The following is a 10,984-nucleotide window of genomic DNA, read 5'->3' on the forward strand; positions in this document are numbered from 1 at the left end:
TTAATTATGAAATTTTAATACTGAATTTAGCCGAGGGTTGATTCATTCTCAACACTGAGAAGTGATATTTTTCTTTTTAAAAAATATAATTTTTATGTAAAGATCAAATATACAACTAGAGTTAAAAAAAATCATGTCCATATAAAAAGCTTCTATTTACACTGTATACCATTTAAAATAGAAAAAAGTAGGCAACGGAAGAGCTTAATTTTCTATGGCATTTTGATTCTAGGTGACCTTAAAGAAGAAATCATATAGAATTAAAAGGGAAAGCTGAGGAATCTGTGCAGGTTGGGTATCCCTTATCTAGAATGCTAGGGACCAGAGTATTTTGGATTTCAGATATTTTAGGTTTTAGAATATTTGCTTATATGTAAAGAGATGTCTTGGGGATGGGACCGAAATCTAAAAACAAAATTCATTTATTTTTCATATATACCTTGTAGACATACCCTGAAGGAAATCATATACAGTATTTTTCATAATTTTGTACATGAAACAAAGTTTTGACTGTGTTTTGACTCCAACGCCTTACATTAGATCAAGTGTGGAATTTTCCTCTTGTGCTATGTTAGTGCTCAAAAAGTTTTGAACTTTGAAAGATTTCAGATTTTGGATTGTCACATTAGGGATGCTCAACCTGCGTATATATAGGGCTCCCATATTTGACATTCACATGTAATTAATTACACAGTCAATTGGAGTCAGTTAATTCAATGGGAAAAAATTCACTGATTCTTTTGTTTAAGTGACTGAAATAAAATCTTTGAATTTAAATTGAACAATGAATATCAAATATTAAGTTATTCACACTCAGAATATACAATGTTCTTGCATATTCAGGAGCACCTAGCAAAATGTGAGCCAAAGTCAAGTTTCACCCAAAATCTATTCCATTCAGAATATCTGTTAAAATGAGGAATCTTACCTGGCACAAATTTCTTCCATTTCATGGGGTGTTTTTTGTTTGTTGGTTGGTTCATTTTTGAAACAGAGTTTCTCTCCATTGCCCAGGCTAGAGTGCAGTGGCCTGATCATTGCTCATGGCAACCTCAAACTCCTGTGCTCAGGAGTGATCCTTCTGCCTCAGCCTCCCTAGTAGCTGGGACTACAGGAACACACCACTGTGACCAGCTAATTTTTTTTTTTTTTTTTTAGAGATGGGGTCTCACTATGTTTCCCAGGCTGGTCTCCAACTCCAGAGCTTATGCCATTCTCCTGTCTCAGCCTTCCAAAGTATTGAGATTACAGGCTTGAGCCACCTTACCCAGCTAATTTTTTCCACTTTGGTTTGCTACCAGAGTACAAACAAATAGTGCAATCAACATATATGAAATAAAGATGCAAATGACCGAGCAGATATAACTCCCCAATAAGAACTAGGAAATTCCCTAGTTCCATAAAATGATGCTTCATAAGGATGCTTCACAAGTTTTGTAGTCAGTATATCTTATATAGATCAGAAGAATTTATAGCTCACTGCTTTCAGTAATCCAGGCTGGGTGAAGACGATGTCAACACTCAATATTTTACCTACCACATTTAAGGCAATTCCTTCCTGTGCTTCATGCATCTTTTACATCTTATAATGTCCTTGAGCCAACAGCCACTCTGGCTGGGAGATCCCACCAAAGGACTAGCACAAATTAGATGTTCCCTACATATTTGTTGATTTGACTCATTGGTTTAGGTTGTTCATCACTTGGGGCGTTGTTAGGGAATAGGCTGATCTACTAGTCTCCTATGATTATAGCAATCCTTGATGCTATTGTAACTCCTATAGAAAGCAGGAAACTTAAAAATAAAAAATAAGGTATTTTATTGCAATATAGTATAATTTCCCTATTTCTCCTTGGCTTCACACAGTCCATTCCAAGACTGTAGCTAAAAGATCAGATCATTACCTTGCTCATACCTGCTACGCTTTGAATAGAAGTACTACTTTGTATTCCTTGAAATTATATGACTTATTGGTTTTATTTACAAAGAGTAAGTTGTGATGTCTTTGGCCAATTTTTCATTTTCTTTCTTGAATTCAAGTCATTAGAAAGTAAATCAGATATGAACAAAAACCAAATTACTGAAGAACTATCTTGGAAAGCTTTTATGAACACTAGATATTCCCAGTTGGGGTTTCCAATAGCATTATTTATAGAGTATTTGTGTTTTCCTGAGAGATTAGGCAAGATTTTGCAGCTCACTAATGTAAATTTATCATATTGACCACATTAAGGACCAAGAAATAAATTTAATATTTCTTTCATATAGCCAACAAGTTCTCCAGGAATTTTACAGGATATTAATTTTATTAAAATATTAGCCATGTTACTAAAACTAAATCTAATTTGTGATGACTTGTTAAAACTAAAATCCCTGGCAAGTTTATATCACAGTTAACAGACACTGATCTGAAATAATATGATTCAAAGAAATTTGGATGCCAATCACTCTTCTCTGAACTCCAATGATGTCTGGCCTCTATAATCGAAATCAACTAGGAACAAAGGGGTGCAGGAGCAGCCTGAGAACACAAATAATGCAGCTTTGTTTTCAATGGTTAGAAAGGCTAAGTGATATTTTCTATTCAGTTTAGGGTTTGTTCAATGTTATGAAAATTCTACAGTTTGATCTAAGTGAAGCAGAAGGAAAATATTTTTTAATCTTAATTTTTAGTTTTCTTCCCCTTTCAGTTTTCAAGATCAAGTCTGGATTTCTGGCTCTTGTTTCCAATTACATCAGCTTATATCTGCTTAAAGAAACAATAGTCGATTCGTATATGAAGCACCTTTGTGCAAGCTGTTATGCATGGGCATGTTAGTTCTGCTTTCCCAACACAATAGGTTTTTGAATATTTTATAGCTATTCCTGAGTTGAGTTGATGCACCGACATCTGTCTCAGAATAGCAAGCATTTTGTGTTCACCTCGTTTGTGTTTTCTAAACTCACACACCTTTTACTTTTTCTTAAGGAAGATTAGAAATGCAAAGATGAATAATTAGCCACCGTGTCTACCTGTTTTGTGGTAGCCACATTTTATTTGTAAAGAGCTTTAGTGAGAACATTAACAACAACAATTTATGAAGTACTCCACTCAAAACAGAATCTGGGATGGAGTACATAATGATAAACAACAACAACAACAACAAACCATGTGCACGCAGACAGCTGTGAGTACACACACATACACACATGCACACACTCTAAACTGGGAAAACTTCCTAGAAAAAGTCAAGTAGTGGTGGAAAGAAGAATGTTTGTGGAAGGGGTGGGGGTTGGCATAGTGAAGTGAATAGGGAGGAAAAACATTTAAAATCTCCCCAAATAGTATTCAGATAGTAAAGGAAAATTTGCTTGTCTACGTTGCCTGAAAAGATATGGAAAAGATATGCATAAAATGAAATTTAAGTTACTAGTGTTCTATGTCAGGGTTCTATTATCTGTTATTTGTAATGTACCTAACTGGGTTTAATCAAGTCCACCTCCTGAGTCCTCCCTTCAGGAGAATCACAACACCTCTCTCAGCAGTAGATGTAGTGGAAAGCTTGCCAGGTTAGAAATCAGAAGCCTCAGATTCTAGTTTCAGATTGGACACTGCCTAATTTTGTGACCTCGGATAAGTTACTTAACCAAACTGTGTTTAGTTTTTTTCTTTATCAAGCAGTACAAAAATATTTTGGGATTTAAATCATGTGAAAACTACTTTAAAAATATATGAAATGTAGTAAAAATTACAAATTGTAAATACAAATATATACAGATATAGATACATACAGAATGCGAAGAATGCATAATTCGTGAAGTTAGAGTTTTCATCATGCCTTTGTGTGTGTTTGCACGTATAAGATAATTGAAGTGTACTTAGGTCTTGAAGTATTTACAATAATCATAATTAAATGAGAGTATAGATTGATATATTTTCACTATGGAACAGTCATAAGAAAGGATAAATGCATTCCCATTTATTTTATTATTAAGTCTATGGTAAACATTCTGAGCAAGTTGTCCTTTTAATTTCATACAAATAGAGATAAGATAGGAAAATCAAGCAAAATAATTCATCTTTTGTTGCTCACATAAAAGGTCAAAGAAATTCAAATTTCAGAGCAGTATCAGGGAAGCAATTATAAAATTGCTATTATTACTATTAAATAAAAATATGAATAGTTAGAAGAGAGAACAATTATTACAAGTAATTAGATCACTCTTTTCGACTCACACACACACATACACACACACACACACACACACTGTGCTTTTTCAGGTAAGTAAGGTTTTCCATCAAAGCAATAAAAACCTATTTTAGCAAATAGCAAAAAAATTAAAAACCAGTTTTTACAAATCTTTATCTGGTAAACCAGTGTATGAGTGAGGTGGAGGATTATGTATGTTTGTTTGTGTGTGTTTGTGTATATATGTGCATGTGTGTAAGGGTAGGGTCATGGTGACAATCTACAAGCAATAAGGAAATGAATTTCTTTCTCCTCTCTGAATTCTTTTGAAGTCAAGAATAGCAGGTGTAGAGGACACAAAGCAAAACAAAATAGATTCAAATTATTTTATACGTCAGTTTATGATTGAGTACTAATTCTAAAGTGAATGATAATACTGGCTAGATAAGAGGTAACTATAAAACACACATTTTATGTCTGTAACAATGTGTCCATAACACATTTAGTGTCAAGGTCATTATTTACTGGTGAGATAAATTGCTTCCTAGAGGTGGGTAGGCCTGTGGTAACACACCGTTTATTCATGTTGATCAAGTTTACCGCCTGGAACAGCTTTATGTAATCAATATATATATTTGTTGACTCTGGAGAGGATGGAAGGACGGAAGGAAGGAAGGAAGGAAGGAAGTCAGCTAAGCAGAAAGGAGGGAGGGAGGGAGAGAGGAAGAGAGGGAGGAAGGAAAGGAGAGAGGTAAGAAATGTTAAAAACAGTATATTTTTCATCTTAAAAGAAATCTTTGGGAATTTAAGGCTAACTGTAGTAAGCAGACACATATTTTAGTGTCAGCTCAGAGATTTATGACCTCACTTAGACCCCTAGTGATTTTAAAGTATACTTTCTGATACAATCAATTTACTGCAATAAAGTCTAAGTTATTATATCTAGCTATTTTTGTGCGTGGCTTCTATCAAACAAAGACAAGTATAAGAAAAAAGTGAGTCCTGGCAGCCTAATATTAAAAAACAGTTTTCTGAATGTTTCCTTTGGGTCAGTAAATATTCAATTCAATGATTTCTATCTCATTACTCATTCTTCATGAGAATAAAGACCCCTGACACATTTCAGGACCCCATGTTGGTAAGGAAAGTGTCAGATTGCTTTGCTTCTTAAGACAAATGCATAAAGATATATTTACAATGATTTGGAGATTTTTTTCAAATCCAATTCCAAGAAAAACATTCACGTTAAACAGAGCAGATCAATTCTGCAGCATGTTTGGTCAATCGAACTTTTCATTATATCAAAGAGCTACAGCATCCTCTGGGAATGACTTCCACCTACACCCTTTGACATATATAATGTGCTTTCACATTCTAAGGCATTCACTATTATTTTAGTATTTTAATATTTTATTTATAGTTTCAATGTCATAAGAAGATAGAATTTGTGTGCTGAATCAAGCAACTTCTTAAGGATAATTTCACTGTACATGAATAGCTATTTCATTAATCTACTGAGCTATAATAGGAATATTTAACATTCTACTTCTATAATAAATGATTAACTTACCAGTTAAGAACTATTATTTTTTAAATATCAAGAATAATGTTATTTACTTTTGGTTTCAGTACTCGAACACTCTGAAGTCACTTAGGGAATATGCTGTATTTTGTAGAGACAAATATTCACTTCTCTTTAACTATAAAATCTCATCCTACTACCAGCTGCTGGTGTGTTTTGGTTGTGTTTTGTTTTTCCTTCCAATTCCGACTTGTCGCTCTTTAAATTTGGGTTGCCAGAAGAGACAGGTGGTGCATGAAGGTTACTTAAAACAGTGCCAATTTTAGCTCTGCAGCAAACATGGGTCAAATCAACTGGAAACTGATGCTAGGGTAGGAGAGAAGTAAAAGAGCTAGAAATGGGCATGATCTTTTTCCATCCTTTGGGTGCATTTTAACACTTTCTCTTGTTCTGACTGGATAAGCAATAGAGACTTCTGAAATTTAGATTAACAAATTGTATCATTGATTTATTTATTCTGTGCCAGACATTGCAATACAATATCTCATTTAGACTTCATAACATTTCTGTGTAGTAGCTATTATTATACACATTATAAATGAGGTATCTGAGGCTTAGAGGAGTGAAGTTACCTACCCAAGGTTGAATGTAGCTAAAAGAGGACAAAGCTCGATTATAAATAAATCAGTAGTTAGATCAGTGGTTTCAACTAGGGACAATTCTGCCTTCTAGAGAGCATTCGATAATGTCCAGAAGAGACATTTTTGATTTTCACAACTGTAAATGGATACTACTGGCATTTGGTATGTAGAAAGCAGGGATACTACTAAACATCCTGCAATACACAGGAAAACCCCCCCAAAAAAATACTTTTCCAGCTCAAAATTGTGTAGTAATGAGCATAACAAACCCTAAAGTAGAAGCATTCATAGTCAGGGTCAATTTTCTCCTTATCACACCACTATTTTCTCCTCTGAGGCTAATAATGAACCCATCAAAGCAATAATGTGGAACATAGTTTTTGAGATATTGTGTAAGATATAGTAATAGAGGTGGCTTGGCCCAGGATTCAAAACAGAAAGCATAAAATGGAAAACCATTATATCAGCATTTATACAACACATTTTTTAAGTTTCCAGCCCAGTCTAGGGATAGACAGAGTTGAAAGATTAAGATTTGGCTTTGCTTTCAAGTGCCAAGAGAACGCATGTGTGCATGTATGCATAATGCATATGTATATGTATACATACCTATATGTGTGTATGAATAGATATAGATATCAAAAATAACTATATAGGTAAGATATGCAGAGTGCAAGCATGACATAGGTAATGAAAAAATAAATGCTAACGTTTAAAGAATGTTTGCCATGTGCCAGGTGTACTGACGAGGTAGATTACTACTATCATCTTCAATTTACATTGAAGAAACTGAAGTCCAGAAAGCCTAAGTGACTCTTCCAAAAATAACATATTAAGTTATAAATCTGGTATAAGCCCAGGTATCTGGCTCCAGAGTCTGTGTTACGAAGGAGTATGTTGCCTGTACTGCTACAGGCTGCAACAGGAACTCATAGGAAAGGCAATTCTATGAGAAGTCTACACTGACTCTAGGTGGGCTTTTAGGAAGGGGAGACCTTGATACATTTAGAGAAGTGGGAAGACTTTAGATAATGAGAAAGGCTAGGAGACAGAAAGGTGCTTGTTACATTTGGGAGACACTGGTAGAGTGGACATTATATAGGGACATGGTAGGAGACATAACTGCAAAGGGAGCCAAAGCAAGTGGCGTATGCTCAGCAGGGAACCTCACTCCCATTTCAATGAAAAGTTAAGTTCTCCTGCTTGTTATCTACCTTTCTTTATTTCATTATACCTCAGAACTTTAATGTTTTTTACCATTTGTTTCTTCCTATCTAGCAAAGCTGATCCCTCTGTGTGCACTCTGGATCAGTGATTCCCCAGTGTTACCATGCACAGGAACCAGATAATGAGCATTCCAATACATATGGACCCCACTTTGCATCTCACTGTTTGGATCCTATGTCCTTCTGCTTCCTCTAAAACCTTATTCTATAAAGGATCATTCCTCTACATAGTATAGGTTTCATGAGGTGAGAGACTGTGTGGAGTTTATTGTTGTATACTCAGAGGCTAACACAGTGCTCAGTAGAAAAAATACTGTTAAATAAATATGTGTCAAAATAACACATTTTTTTTTCCTATGAGCACCTTCCCTGTGGTCCACAAACGCCTTTGGGTCTCCCTGTCCAAACAAAAGTTTTCCTTTGGCCGGGCGCGGTGGCTCACGCCTGTAATCCTAGCACTCTGGGATGCCGAGGCGGGCGGATTGTTTGAGCTCAGGAGTTCAAAACCAGCCTGAGCAAGAGCAAGACCCTATCTCTACTAAAAATAGAAAGAAATTAATCAGACAATTAAAAATATATGGAAAAAATTAGCTGGGCATGGTGGCGCATGCCTGTAGTCCCAGCTACTCGGGAGGCTGAGGCAGGAGGATTGCTTGAGCCCAGGAGTTTGAGGTTGCTGTGAGCTAGGATGACACCATGGCACTCTAGCCTGGGCAACACAGTGAGACTCTGTCTCAAAAAAAAAAAAATTTTTTTTTCCTTTGATATCACTACCATCTTAAGCTCCTGGACTAAATCACGTTAAGGTCGAGTTTCTATTGACAGAAAATGGTTTACAAAAATGTTTGTTTTTTAGAACTTTTGGATTTTAAAATTGCACCAAAGATCTATGGATCTGCAGAGAATAGTGTTTTCACCATTTATCTGGTATAGAGTATAGAGTAAGTGCTCTGTAAAAGTAAGCTACTAAACCATTTTGTTTAGTTTTTTATATTAAGAGGCCCCCCAAGAAGTAGGGTACCAAGGACAAAAGTAAATACCTGCCAGTGAGATTAAGGTGTCATGGGAGGAGCTGTAGTTTGAGTAGTCATCCACATCATTGTATAATTGCTACTAAGAGTAATGATGTTATTTGTCAAGAATGATGTGTTGAAGTGGACCAGGGAAAAAAATTCAGGCAATCAGAAAGTCAAAGGGAGAACAAAGAACATACAGTGTTTCCAAACCTTGATAACATAAAAAAGTAATCAAGGGAGGAAAAAAGAGTAGAAAATGAACATACCATCAGAAAAGAGAAAAAAAAAATGTGTAAAAGCAAAGCACCAAACTTAAAGACAAAAAAGGGAATTAGTTTTTAAAGTATCTTAAAAGAACTTTTATAGGGGACGGGTATTTGTATACACAAGGAATGCAATGCGCACTACCCGAAGGATGGACATATTTGAAACACGGACTTCGGTGGGGGGGGGGGGAACCAAGGGCAACACACGTAACCTAAACGTATGTACACCCATAATTTGCTGAAATAAAAAAAAAAAAAAAAAAAAGAACTTCAGTTTGACAAAGTGTGCTTTGTTTCTAAAATATTTCTAAAGCTTATCCTTTCAGAATCAACTATTTACTAAGCATCCCCTCTATGCCAGTTGTATTCTCATGAATCATTTCTTTGACACAATGGACACCAGTAAATTAGGTAATATAATATTATCCCAATTTTTGCATGTGAGGAAATGGGACTTAAAAGTTAAATAAAATGATTAGTAATTTGTGGGGCTAAGATTCAAGCAGAGGGCTAGCTATTTCATATTTAGATATTTGACTATCTCATATAATAAAGGAAAAAAATTATATTCCAGGAGAAATATAAGACTTACGTATTATAATAATTTCATATTTATACTTCTTCCTCTTCCTAGAAAAACTTCTCAGAGAGTAATCTATATCTGCTGACTTTATTCCTTGCCTTTATTTAATCTATAGTCTACTCCATTCTTGCTTCTACCCCTAGAATCCCTCTGAACTGCTCTTGATAATGTAAAATAGGTCTTTTATATGTCCATCTCCAAGGGATATGATAGCTCCTACATCTTATTTAACCTTTCAACAGCAATCAACAGAGTTTACTGTTTTTTCCTGAAGAAAATATTTTCTTCCATTGTGGTTTGTGATGGCATGGTATTCCTCTTACATCTCTCTAGTTGTCCTTTCTCATTTTCATCTGGCTTCATCTCCTTTAGCCAAGCTTTAATGTTGGAGCTCTTCAGGGCAAAGTTCTAGGACCTCTTTGAATTTCATTCTTTACTTATTCTTTCATTCTTTACTTTCATTCTTTACTTCTTTACTTACTTAGATAATATTACCCATTCCCATGCCTATAATTACTATTATTAGCATTTTAACAAATTATTTCCTCTAGCTTAAATTTCTGATGGCCTACTAGATGTCTCCATTCAAATATTTCAGAAATCTTTTAAGCTTCTCATGTCCAAGACGGAACTCACCATCTTCCTCCCAAATCTTTCCTTTCTGTTTTTCTGTTATACTCAAGACACCATCTCATTTGCACCATTGCAATAATGTTCTAAATGGTCTCTTTGCCTTTTTGATGCTATGCTACTGCACTGTAGGTTAGAGTTGAAATTGTTCTAACACCAACAGGCCTTCTGAATTAAAATAAAAACTGCATTAAATGAAAAGAAAAAACAATGATACTTCACTATTTTTAAAAACTATTGTCCTCGTCTCCTCCTTTGAACCACAACAAAGTTTCTAGGGCATAAATACCTCGGTATAATGCTTTTGACTCTACTTCTTTCCTATAACTTTTAAGTGAAAAATAGCTCACTGTTTTTTTTCATGTTATTCATTCAGCAAATAGTTATTGATTAAATACCATATGCAAGGCCTCATGCTAGGTGCTGAGAATGCAATGGTGAACATAGCAAAATACCGTCTGCTTTCATAAAGCTTGCATTCTGAAGGGAGAGACATCCAACAAATAAAATCATATATAGAATATCATACATTGCTGTGAGGAAACAGTAGGATACTTGATGGGTTGCATGAGAAGAGATGTCAGATTTTTCTATAGTGGTTGGAAAATACATTTCTGAAGAAATGAATGTTGCATAAGGGTCAGTAAGGCAAATATCAGAGGGAAGAATATTCTAAAAGGAGGGAATATTATGTGTAAAGATTATGATATGGGGAAAAAAATCTGTTTGTGGAACTAAACAACTGCAAAATCTCAGTGGCATATAATAATAAGCATTTGTTTCTTACATGTCTGTGGGTTGGCTGTGGCTCCTCTGATCTTATCATGGTGATGGCAGACGGGCAATGGGACAAAAAGGACATGCTGTGCCTAGCCCACTAGTCCAGGAAGGATGAGAGACACATGAAACACAGCCACATGGCTGACTGGCA

This window comes from Propithecus coquereli, unplaced genomic scaffold (genome assembly GCF_000956105.1).
Source record: "Propithecus coquereli isolate 6110/MARCELLA unplaced genomic scaffold, Pcoq_1.0 Scaffold49, whole genome shotgun sequence".
In the NCBI taxonomy this organism is placed as follows: domain Eukaryota; kingdom Metazoa; phylum Chordata; class Mammalia; order Primates; family Indriidae; genus Propithecus; species Propithecus coquereli.